This window comes from Macrobrachium nipponense, chromosome 19, assembly GCF_015104395.2.
Source record: "Macrobrachium nipponense isolate FS-2020 chromosome 19, ASM1510439v2, whole genome shotgun sequence".
Taxonomy (NCBI): Eukaryota; Metazoa; Arthropoda; class Malacostraca; order Decapoda; family Palaemonidae; genus Macrobrachium; species Macrobrachium nipponense.
Window position 1 is genome coordinate 30,901,864 of NC_061088.1, and position 12,484 is coordinate 30,914,347.

General features: G+C 36.7%; 1 long non-coding RNA gene across 2 annotated transcripts in view; it reads left to right on the plus strand.

Annotated features, from left to right (window-relative positions):
* The window catches only part of LOC135212820 (uncharacterized), a 400,363-nt gene that overhangs the window by 296,159 nt on the left and 91,720 nt on the right, over window positions 1-12,484 (plus strand). For both annotated transcript variants that reach the window (XR_010313995.1, XR_010313996.1), the window contains exon 2: window positions 8,652-8,737. This is a non-coding gene — a long non-coding RNA (uncharacterized LOC135212820). The remainder of the gene's footprint in view (window positions 1-8,651; window positions 8,738-12,484) is intronic.

A 12,484-nucleotide genomic window follows, 5' to 3' on the forward strand; every position in this document is an offset into this window, starting at 1 on the left:
CATGTATTTGAAAAAAAAAATTGATATGTGAAATGGGTACATTTACACTGACTATTTTCAACATTTAGGCAAAGAACTGTTGGTTCTTTATTACAATATATCGTTCACAGATTTAAAATAAAAGTGGCAAGAAAACAGAAAACACCTAATTACACCAGTAGTATACCTTATTTTACCCGCATTGGAGTCCAAATGAATGTTGAATGAATATTCAGTGTAAATGCAGTCTTTCATACAGCAGCACTCAAAAACATGCTTGTAAGTCTGTGATTGTATCTTTAAGTCATTCTTAAACATGTCCTTATACAGGGGTCCAAATAAAACAAGCCATGACTGACATTAAAAGTACAATGGGAAGTAAGTTGTAAAATGGCAGATTCTAAAAGATTTCGTGACAAGACATGTTTTGACCTTGCAATTACTGAACTGCCAATCCAATTCATCTGAGGACATTTTCACTGAAATGAATGAATATTGCATTGGATGTTTGCCCACTTCTTACAGAATATTTATGCTGTTTAATTCTTACTTCTAAGCCCTTGCTAGATTAGGCGATACTTGGAACTATCCCAGATTCTCATAGATATAATTCTCTATATTTAGTTGATAAATTAAACAAAATAACTTTTTGCCCCACTGTCAGATTCGTTAGTTTTGATATATGTTCTCCCAACTAAAGTCCCTATAGATTCTATTCTACAGTATCATAATAACGAACTAACCCAGCATGAATTACCTCTACCTGTAAGTCACATTATTTCACTCACTAGGTTGTGTATTTGCAATTATAAGTTTATATTCAATGGTGAATTTTATCGACAAATATTTGGTATGGCAATGGGCAACCCTTTATCACCACTCCTCTCAAACTTGTACATGGGATTCTTTGAAAAACGCTATTTATCTAATATCATTTATATGCCTTTAAAGTGGTATAGATATGTTGATGATATTTTAGCTGTTTTGCCTGCTGGTATTGATGTAAATGATTTACTCTCTAAAATTAAATAACTAGGTACCATCGATTAAGTTTACTTTAGAATTGGAAAAAGACATCGCTTCCCTTTCTTAGATGTTTTGATACATAGAGAACTATTTCAATGTAAATTTAGTATTTATTGGAAACCAACCAACAGCTTACGTCCATTTCTATTCAGGCCACCATCTTAATATCAAAATAGAAATATTTTCTTCTACGTTTTTACGAGCATTGCGCATTGTCAGTCCCCAATATTTGGATCAAGAAATTGAATACATAAGAAAAATAGGGACAGTCTTATGTTATCCTTCACATATGTTAGATATTTGCTATAATGAAGTCCACAAAAAGTTTTATTGTAAGTAACACGGAGAAAGAAACTTTTAAGAACATTCTCAGCTTGCCCTATTTTAATGGTTTTGAAATCATAAAATCATTGTTAAAATGTTTTAAGGTCTACCTCGTTTTTTCTTATAATAACACACTAAAAGGAATGCTAATAAAAAAATTGCCCCCAGGGAAAGCACCAACATAATATATAAAATTCCATGTATGGACTGTCCCTCCTTTTATATTGGCCAATCTAGCAAGGGCTTAGAAGTAAGAATGAAACAGCATAAATATTCTGTAGGAACTGGGCAAACATCCAATGCAATATTCATTCATTTAAGTGAAAATGACCATCGGATGAATTGGATCGGCTTTTCAGGAACTGCAAGATCAAAAGAAGTCTCATCACGAAATGTTTTAGAATCTGCCATTATACAACTTACTTCCCATTGTACTTTTAATGTCAGTCATGGCCTGTTTTATTTGGACCCCTGTATAAGTAACATGTTTAAGAATGACCTTAAAGATACAATAACAGACTTAAATACAAATTAGTTGCCTTATAGATATTTTCTTTGTATATTTATGTTTGATATATGTTTTGTGAATAAGTTTACCTTGTGAAAAAAGGTTTTTATTGTTTACCAAAAATTTGTATTTGGTCAGTCGCCGCCCTGTATAATCATTTAATTGTCTTGTACCTGTTTCTGAACAGTTGGACTTAATCTTTTAGTAAACCTCTTAAATTGTACCAGTTTTTTTATTATTATTTATTTTTCTTGGGGGGGAGGGGGTTTCAGGGTGGAGGTAAGGTTACTAATTCTGTTACTAATTCTCCAGGTGTGTCGGATTCTAAGTACTTATCACCCTTTATATTCCTATCTGTCGTTTGTACGACCCTTCCTCGTACACTCATCTTTTTAAGGATGTCAGTCTGCTAAGTAAAGGACCCTGAGTCGAAAGATCTTACTTCGCGGCCTCTACCTTTATTTATATATTCATCCTGTTCTAAATTTATGTGATTCAGTTATACATATATATATTATATATATATATATATATATTATTTCAACGGTAGTTTGCATCCCCTAACAGCTCATGGCCCTAGAAAAGCACAACATAACGATTGCCGACACATTCAGACGTACTTCATTACTGAATCGTAAATGAAACCCAGTTTAGACTACTTCCACATTATCTGCTTCTTGGTACTTACAATTAAACAGAAGACCTTTGTAGCAGCAAGTCGAACCTTCACGATACACTGCGCCATTTACCTTTACCTTGTACGCAGTCGTGTTATTCTTCGATATTTTGGCCCATCCTTTGTGGTATCTTTTATGCTTTAACTGCCCTCCCTAACATCTCCGATATCTGGATATTTCAAAAACCTTTATATACTTGGATATATACCTTTATATCATGACATGTATGTGTCGTGAATGAGAGAAAGGGAGAGGGGATTCTTTTTGTCCTCTTTTAGGTATATAGTTTTTTTCTCTTCTCATCCACACGACGGAAAAGGAAAGCAATATATCTGGAAATAGAATAGGAAATATAGATATGAATACGAATTTTCTGCTTGATTAATCTAGTTCTTAGAAATCTGTCTGGGGTGAAAGAAAACGGAGGAATGAAACGTAAAGGGAGTTGATCACCTCTTTTGGAAAACTGAACGTTCATTAGACTTCAGCTCGGCTTTGAGAGTTCATGCCTCCCGTCGCCTCAAGCCCGGATAAAAAGAGGCGAGTTGAGCGTAGGGTGAACGAAAGTCCCTTCCCCTGAAAGGAACCCCTGCGGTTGGAAGTGTCTCTTAACGGGACCCAGATAGACAGGACGAGTTTGTCAACTTATGGTGCGAATGGCGATGAAGGATATGAGATCGCGGGAGCTTATGTTTCAATTTGAAATTCATGAATGATGGAAATTCATGAATGTGTCAAAGAAGAGTGTATTACCGAATGAAGAGACTTCAGTCGTACTATTCAAATAGAGGAAAGGATGACTGACCACCTTCGTGATTGTCATGAAAGAGAAAGAACAGCAGCCGTGAATTATAAGAGAGAGAGAGAGAGAGAGAGAGAGAGAGAGAGAGAGAGAGAGAGAGAGAGGCCTGATTCGTGAACCTTGAATGTGAAATGCATTTGTCGTGTAGTCCGCCTTCTGGTGCCTCACTGGAACCGAAATCTGTTGAATCTGGTGATGATATAGTCAGCCGAGTCGAATCTCCCCGGGGAACCACTTTATCGATGAAAATGATGAAAAGTGATTTAAGTCACAAAATCCCTCTTTTTGTGTGTGTGTGTGTGTGTTTTATTTTAAAATCATATTTGTTCATAATTTTCAAGTTTTATGCACTAGTCCGGGGTCCATACCATGAATGGATTATTCCGTGAAAAAGTGGTCAGTTGTTAGCGATAGTGAAATCCGTTGACGTGAATAAGGGCATGTGGAGAATTTCAGCCTTATTTCATTATCATTAATCCTGTTAAACCTGAAGTAAGTGACGATGGTAGGTCTAGGATGGGCGTCCTGTCTCCAGCCCTTTGAGCGGGACTCTGCAGTTAGAGCGATGGAAAAGAAAGCCTTCAACGTTTGGAAGTTGTTTGGGGTTTTTATCTAGAATTAATAAGAAGCTGGTTTTAGCATATAATATTCCAGTTTCAGACGTTGTTATGATTAGGCTGAGCCTCAAGTATTTCTCATTCTCTGCTGACTTTCGGACCTCATTATGGCCCATTGTTTCATGTGGTACGCTGCCAAGTTCTATTGCAGTTATTGTTAGCAAACGTTTATCCCTTCCTCTCTCTTTCATGCCACAGGTATTAACCATACTCTCAGCTTTTCTCTTTTGTAGAGGGTATAGAGCTCTTCATGAATTATGACCTCTCGAAGGAGAGCAGTGAACACAACAGAACTTAATTTCCAACGAGGTCTGGAAGAATTCCCCAGCGTTATAGACGAGCAAGCAAGGTTTCATCATAACACTTGCCCAGTGATATTGCTGCTACCGCTGATGATGTTGATGGCAATATGTTGGCGGTACGAAAGGACATGAAGATAGTGAATCGACTCGTGGCCGCGAGTTCGATTCTCGGGCATTCCATTGAGGTGTGAGAGATGTGTATTTCTGGTGATAGAAGTTCACTCTCGACTTGGTTCGGAAGTCGCGTAAAGCCGTTGGTCCCGTTGCTGAATAACCACTGGTTCCATGCAGCGTAAAAACACCATACAAACAAACAACGGTGATGACTGGCCATTCACTCAAACACACATATATGTGTGTATATGTGTATGTATAAATTACATATACTGTAGATTGAAATTTGATGTAGCAGTCAGACTACTTTTAGAACATGGGTATGCCATTCACTTACGTCATAAGAATTTTGTCTTATTCTCGTAGAGATGGTATAATTGTTATAATAACTGAAGAGGTTTGTGATGGTAGTGATGACTTGAAACTGAGAAAATGGATAAATTAATATAGATAATATTTGTATGCATGGAAGAAATGAAAATTTATTCAGTACCTCCTCCAAATCCTTACAAGTCTGCCAACGCTGAGATTCATAAGGAAACTCTCTAGTTAAAAGAGCCAACTCCAGTAAAGAATAGTTATCGTATTTCAGCAAAATTAATGGCGGTTTAATTTAGAAATGAAAGTAATGCAGAGATAGTTTTCAGAAGGTCTTTCAAAAGGTTTGCCGCGCTCCTGGAAGGATTAGAAAAGGATTTAAATAAATGAAGTCCGGCCTTTGGAGCGGAGCTCCATAGGTAGTGGCCATAAATTTTCGCAGTTCAGCCAACACAGTGTTTTAGTGACTTTAATTTATGCCGGGACTCAAGCCACGCCCCTTTAGAGATGACATAGTTGGCAACAGATACAGGTCTAAGATATAGAACGAGAGATTTTTCCAGGAAGAATTTGATGAATGAGGCCAATATGCAATTCAAATTGGAAGCATAACTGGAAAATCATTGAAGATTCACCCTGGTTGATTTACCCTAGGAAATAAAGCTACGGTTCCATGTCAATGTTTACACTTTATCACCTCAAAACTGACTTCCTGAAGAAGCTTTATTTATTTCGTAAGTAGATTTGTCAGTTTGTGCTTTCAAATGACATTAAAGAAAAGCTGGTTTGTCCGCCCGGTTTTTCGTCCACAGCCTTTTAAAAATCATTTTCTCCATCTTTCAGAAATGGAGCCTGGAAGGCCTCTCACTTTTCCGTCCATGTGATGTAGTCTGAAAATGCTCCCCGAGGCGGCAGGAATGGTTTCAGAGAAACCTGAGTGGTATAAAATTGATTCCAATAACGAAAACCTTCTGCTGAAAAATCTTATGAAAATTTACTTGTTATGATTTAGATCGTTAATATTTAGAAATATTGAGCTCTTAATTCGAAAATAAGACAGTGATTCGTTAGGTTTTCATTGTCGTTTCAAAATTCACATCCAGAATAATTGAATGTACTTTCTCTCTCTCTCTCTTCAGTGCATTCTCTCGTCTCTCATTTCGTCTCTCGTCATCGTCTCTCTCTCTCTCTCTCTCTCTCTCTCTCGTTTTGAAGGCGAAAAGGTCTGGTATGGCCCGTTTTCATAAAAATTTAGTATGCCTGTATTTGATCTAAGCAACTAGTCATATATCTTGACAACTCATAAAATCCATTTTATTTTTATTCTATTATCGTATTAGTAATATTTTTTTATATTTTTTCTGTGGTAAGAAATAAAGGATTTATCGGCTGATATTTTTTCTTTGGTAAGAAATAAAGGATTTATCGGCTGATATTTTTTCTGTGGTAAGAAATAAAGGATTTATCGGCATAATCGGATTAAGCCCTCGCCATCGCCATTTTGTAGGTTCTGGCCAGAGAAGAATTCAGCAGGGAATTTCGAGTTTCCAAGAATCCTTTTGCAGTATTAATGGGTTCTCTGAACTTTCCTTGCCTTTATTTCGGCGTGCCTGTAAAGGCACCAGGTTGCCAGTTTTTGTTCTAAAATTGAAAGGGAGCTTAGCTTGTTCGTAAAGCAGTGCTACTAGAGCGTCTATAATTGCACCGCCGATATTGGTCAAGTATGAACTACGTCTAAAATGGGCTGAATTTTGGAAGTTCCACACGAGTTAAATTTTGCCACAAATGTTGATAAGATATTGGTTATTTAGTGCAAATTTGGTGACAAGTAGCAGAAATTAAGTCGTGGTAGAGAAGTGGTATCATTAACACCTTTCCACTTCGTTGATCTCGAATTCAGACCCTAGAATTGCATGACATTGTCACTGCAGACGACTTTACAAGCCATGAAAGCTCAGCGGATTGTGTGGTTTTTGAGGCCGTATAAGTATACCTTCATAAGGTATCAATACTTATCAGGATTAATAGAGTAATATCAATCCTGGTTCTTTATTTTGATCTCCCAGGTCTTACTTACCAGGGTTGATCCTGGTCCTTTCAAGGATGGAGAAGGGTCTTGGTGGGGACTGATTATGAGTGTGTATTCGCTTCCTTTGCTCCATCTGATGAAAAGCACATCGTTTCGTTCAAGCGTTATGATGTGGAAAGAAAAAGACTGCATTTTTTCAAGCCGTTTCTCTCGAGTTTCGGAGCCATGTGACCCTTGATCCTTCCTGAACAAAATGTTCGACGCTTGGGTTGGCGTGCTTGGTGGTGCTTCCGAATGCACCGACTTGCGTGTGTGTGTGTGTTTTTTTTTTATTTGCTTTTTAAAGTCATATTTTATATTGTTGTTATTTTGTTTCAATAACATAAATTTAACTACGACTATTGCTGATCAGTATTAGTATCATTGTTTATTATATAAGCGGGCAATCTCACGTGGATATAGTGTTGGCTTGCCAAGTCCTAGTTCAGTGGTTCAAATCCTCAAAAAGTAAAACTTATTATTATTATTGTTGTTGTTGTTGTTGTTGTTGCCACTACCCTGCCCTAATGTCTCATCCAAGAAGCAGTAAGACAATTAACTCCCTTTGAAGGAGGTTTCTTTGTAGACTTTAATCTTTTCTCGGAAGCTTTTATATTATCAGAGCGTACTAAATGGATCTCTCTCTCTCTCTCTCTCTCTCTCTCTCTCTCTCTCTCTCTCTCTCTCTCTCTCTCTCTCTCTGAGCGTGAGTTCAAAGCAGTAATTCCGTACGTTATGAAAGTCTTCACATTGTCAGTCCATACTATGATTATCTCTCTCTCACTCTTATCTTTAGTTCCAGGCAATAATTCCATACACAACAGAAGCTTTTACATTGTCAGTCCAAACTAAGATGAATCTCTCTCTCTCTCTCTCTCTCTCTCTCTCTCTCTCTCTCTCTCTCTCTTCGTTAGTTCCAAGCAATAATTTCATGCACAATGGAAGCTTTTACATTGTCGGTCCAAACTAAGATGAATCTCTCTCTCTCTGAGCGTCAGTTCCAAGTAGTAATTCCGTACGCAATGAAAGCTTTCACATTGTTAGTCCATACTAAGATGAATCTCTCTCTCTCTCTCTCTCTCTCTCTCTCTCTCTCTCTCTCTCTCTCTCTCTCTCTCTCTCTCTCTCTCTCTCTCTCTCTCTCTCTCTCTAAGCAAAGCCTCATTGACCTTAGATAGCGTGATACCAGTCTGACCACTGAGTCGAATTTGAGGAGAGGAGGAGAATTAATCCCAGATGGAGGAGAGCCAGTCGCTCTGCTGAGTGATGGAGAATTACTCCTTCCCAAGAGAGCGAATAGTCTTCATCTTCTATTTTCTTTTATTATAACTCTTGTTCATTGACCAAGCTTTGTGACATTAACTATAATGTCGGTTTGTTTATTCTCATTCTCATAACTCTCCATTTACCTTCCTTTATTCCTCAACCTTTTGCATGTCTTGGTTAAATAAGGGTACCATGCAAATTGTACAGCCACTTTTCGCTGAATTGAAGTCCAGTTTCAAAGGACATCGAGCTTTTTGGCTTCTAAGATTAATAAATTGCAATGTCAAGATTGAGAATTGTAACTGTGTCCGTGTGTTTGTGTGTGAAAGAGAGAGGGAGAGAGATTCTAAGATTGATACCTTGAAGTGTCAAGATAAGGTATTATGTGAGAGAGAGAGAGAGAGAGAGAGAGAGAGAGAGAGAGAGACTATCTACTTGTAAAACAGTTTTAACGACGACATTTATCAGTTATCTTTTCCTCCCATCATTTTTATGTTTTAACTTGAACAGGTGAGAGAGAAAGCGTGCGAGTGAGTTTGCAGCCTAGTTTTGAATAAGGTCATGCTTATGTAAAAATGTTTTGTTTTTTAATTCGTTTTTTACATTCCATATTTTTAAAAAATTATTCTTTTAATATTTGTTTTTTTCAGTGCATTGGCTTTGGAGTCCCCATTGCCAGACAGTGTCGCTCTTACCAGATCCTCCCTCAGCATCACTCCATTTTGTGCCATCTCAGGTCAGCTGTCTTAGTCTTTAAAAACATCTTAAATTACATATCCATCGTCAGATGGGACTGTCATTTCAACATCAGATCTTTCTGCAACAGTTTGAGTTGCACTGTTTTATATAGACTAGGATGATTATAGAATAACAATTATTGTTATTGATAAGAAATTCACAGTCTCGTGAAAACAAATGGCTGAAAGATCCACAATTATATATTAAAATACATTTCTATGTAGAAATAAAACAAAGACTTTCGAACACCTGAACGGTGTTCCTCATTAGTGTGACGTTAAAATGGTGTTCGAAAGTCCATGTTTTACTTTTACATAGAAATATATTTTAATATATAATTGTATTTGTTATTATTATTATTATTATTATTATTATTATTATTAATTATTTATTATTATTATATTATGTATTATATTATTATTATTTTATTATTGATTATTATTATTATTATTATTATTATTATTAATTATTATTATTATTATTATTATTTTTGTTGTTGTTATTATTGTCGAATGAAATTGTTGCATCAGCTGCGTTCAATTTGTCTAGAGTCTTCTCTATTTTCCGAATGATTGCTTTTTCTCTTATGGTGCTTCGGGCGAGTAACGTTCCGATGTTATTCGTCGTTAGGAAGGAAAGAGTCGAAATTGAGGGACTGCATAGATCCCTGTATTTAACAATACACTTAATATGGAGGATATGGTCCGTAGAGTTGTCTCCAGATTTGGTATTTGTCGATGACACTGCAGTGGCTCCCAAACTTGACCATACCAAGGACCCCCAGATATAATTAGTCCAGCCCAGTACCCCAGCCAATCAAAAGTTATCATTACCAAAGCGGGGTGCTCAGTACAACGTAGTGCATTTAATATTTGTATATTCCTGTACAAAGCATCAGTAAATATCTAAACTGTTTTCAATAATTTTTGGTGCTTTAAATTTGATACAAAGGGAAATTGGTGAAAACAGCCCCAATTTTTTTTCGGGAGTTGAAAAAATTTAATGTTTTCATTGTGTCGTGGATCCCTTAGGGCCTTCTCCTGGACCACCCCCATGGGTACGCGGACCTAATTTGGGAACCACTCACCTAGAGTATACAGTTATTTCACCAACGTTTCTCCCAGTTCCAACTGAGTATGTTCACGGCAGAGGGTAGGAGTAGAGTGATGATGATGGTCGGGTCTACTCAGTATATAGTCAAGGGTCAGTAGCGGGCGGGCCTCATGCTGAATTTTAATTGGCCGGGGCGGGATGCTGGCCGCCTACTGGCTGGTGGAAGTTGTTTAAGCCAGCTTTTCAGGCATGAAGGTCATACTACTGTAATCCGCTGACCGGCGGGGTTGAGGCGTGGCATCACTGGTGCGTGACGCTGCGTGACGTCACGGCCTGGTGTTCTCCTGCTCCTATTCCATGCTACGCCCCAACCACGCCGGTCAGCGAGATTGCAGCAGTATGACCTTCATGCCTGAGAAGCTAACTTGAAGACTACTTTCACCAGCCAATAGTCGGCCAGCATCTCGCCTCGGCCAATTAAAATTCAGCATGAGGCCCGCCCCCTATTGACCCTTGACTATATACTGAGTAGATCCGACCATCTACATCACTCTACGCCCACCCTCTGCCGTGAACATTCTCAGTTGGAACTGGGAGAAACGTTGGCGAAATATCCATTTACTCTAACAAATACTTAAATTGTAGACAACTCTACGGACCATGCCCTCCATATTTAAATGTCTTATTAAATACTGGAATATATACTAGTCCCTGAATTTCGACTTTTTTTTTTTTTTCTTCGTAAGATGAATAACATCGGAACGTTACTCGCTCGATGCAGTTCAGTGAAAAAGCAATCATTAGAAAATAGAGAAGACTCTATACAAATTAAATTCATCTGATGCAGCGATTTCAGTAAACAATACTTGAAAAGAGGATCGTCTTCAGATATTATTATTATTATTATTATTATTATTATTATTATTATTATTATTATTATTATTATTATTTAAAATCTCAAAAGAGTCCTGGGGAAGAAGGCTTAAGTTCCTGTTTTCCAAGGAATAAAAACCCTTTAGGGGAATCATAAAAAGCAGGCGTTACTAAGAGTTTTTCAGCGTCCCTTCAGCCCCTAGAAGCACTCACTCTTACTTTACCTCCATTCTCGCTTCCTGTCTTCATATCCTGGCGTCCAACCTCTCTCACTGTTAATCTTGAGTGTAATTGTGGGGTTGTACCATAATTTCATCAGTAGATCCTTACGCTTGTTATCGTTTTTTTCTCCTGGGTCTCTTTATCTTGTTTTCCAACCACTCCAACGCTTCTTGTCGCTCTTAAACACTGAATAGCTAAAGGTGGCTGAGTGCTTGGCTGTGTGGTCTAAATTTCATGATTCATTCATTCAGTTCGACAGAAGAGAGAACATTTTCATAATATGACAAGAGGAAAGAAAGTTTTTACATGCCAGAAGAGGGAAAATGTTAATATGACAGAGAGAAAATGTTTATGATATGGCAGAAGAAAGACAATTTTTTTATGACAGAAGAGAATATTTTTATATGACAGAGTGAAAATATTTATAATATAAAGAGGAGAGAAAATGTTAATATGACAGAGGATAGAACATTTCTATAAGACAGAGGAAAGAAAATTTTATATGACAGAGGATAGAACCTTTTTATAATATGAAAGAAGAGAGAAAATTTGCATGATATGACAGGAGAGAAAATTTTTAAATAAATGAGAGAACATGTTTAAAATATGACAGGAGAGAAAATCTGTATAATATGACCGGAAATAAAATTTTTATATACGACAGAAGAGAGAAAGTTTATATTGTATGACTGAAGAGAGGAAATTTGTATAATACGACAGGAGAGAAAATTGTTTTACTACGTATAACAAGAGAAAGAAAATTTTAATATGACATAAGAGAGAAAATTTTTATGATATGATGGAGGAGAGAAAATGTTAATATGACTGAAGAGAGAAAATTTTTATATGACAGAAGAGAGATAATTTAAATGATATTACAAGCGAGAAGTTTTTCATAATATAATAGAAGATAGAAAATGTATAAAATATGACTTTAGAGAAAGTTTTTATAATTTGACAGAGGAGAGAAAATTTGTATAATATGACAGAAGAGAGAAAAGTTTTATAATATGACTTGAAAGAGAAAATGTTAATATGACAGAAGAGATAAAATGTTTGAAATACGACAAAAGATAACATTTTTATATTATGACAGGAAAAAATTTTTAGGATATGACAGAAGGGAGAAAATTTTATGTGACATCGGAGAGAAAATAATTAGGCAATTGATAAGAAACAGGATAAGACAAATCAGCGGTACAGACAAAAAAAAAAAAAAAAAAAAAAAAAAAAAAAAAAAAAAAAAAATCATGCATAAAGCAACGTGCTTGAGAGACAACGGCAAATGTATATTGCGCATCCAAGTAGGACCCGAGCGGCGGCGGTGTGCGAAAACCTCCTCCAGTATCGTTCCCTTGAGCTCGGAAATATCTCAGGGCGATGAAGATGAACTCCCAAGGCTTCCTCCAGACTTTTATGGCCTCCTTATTGAAATGCTCACTTTATAAATGGCCGCTGGGCTCCCCGCTTGGTGGTGGGGGTGGGGATAGTGGTAGTGCAAGTTGCATGGGGATGATGATGATAATAATAATAATAATAATAATAATAATAATAATTATTATTATTATTATTATTATTATTATTATTATTATTATTA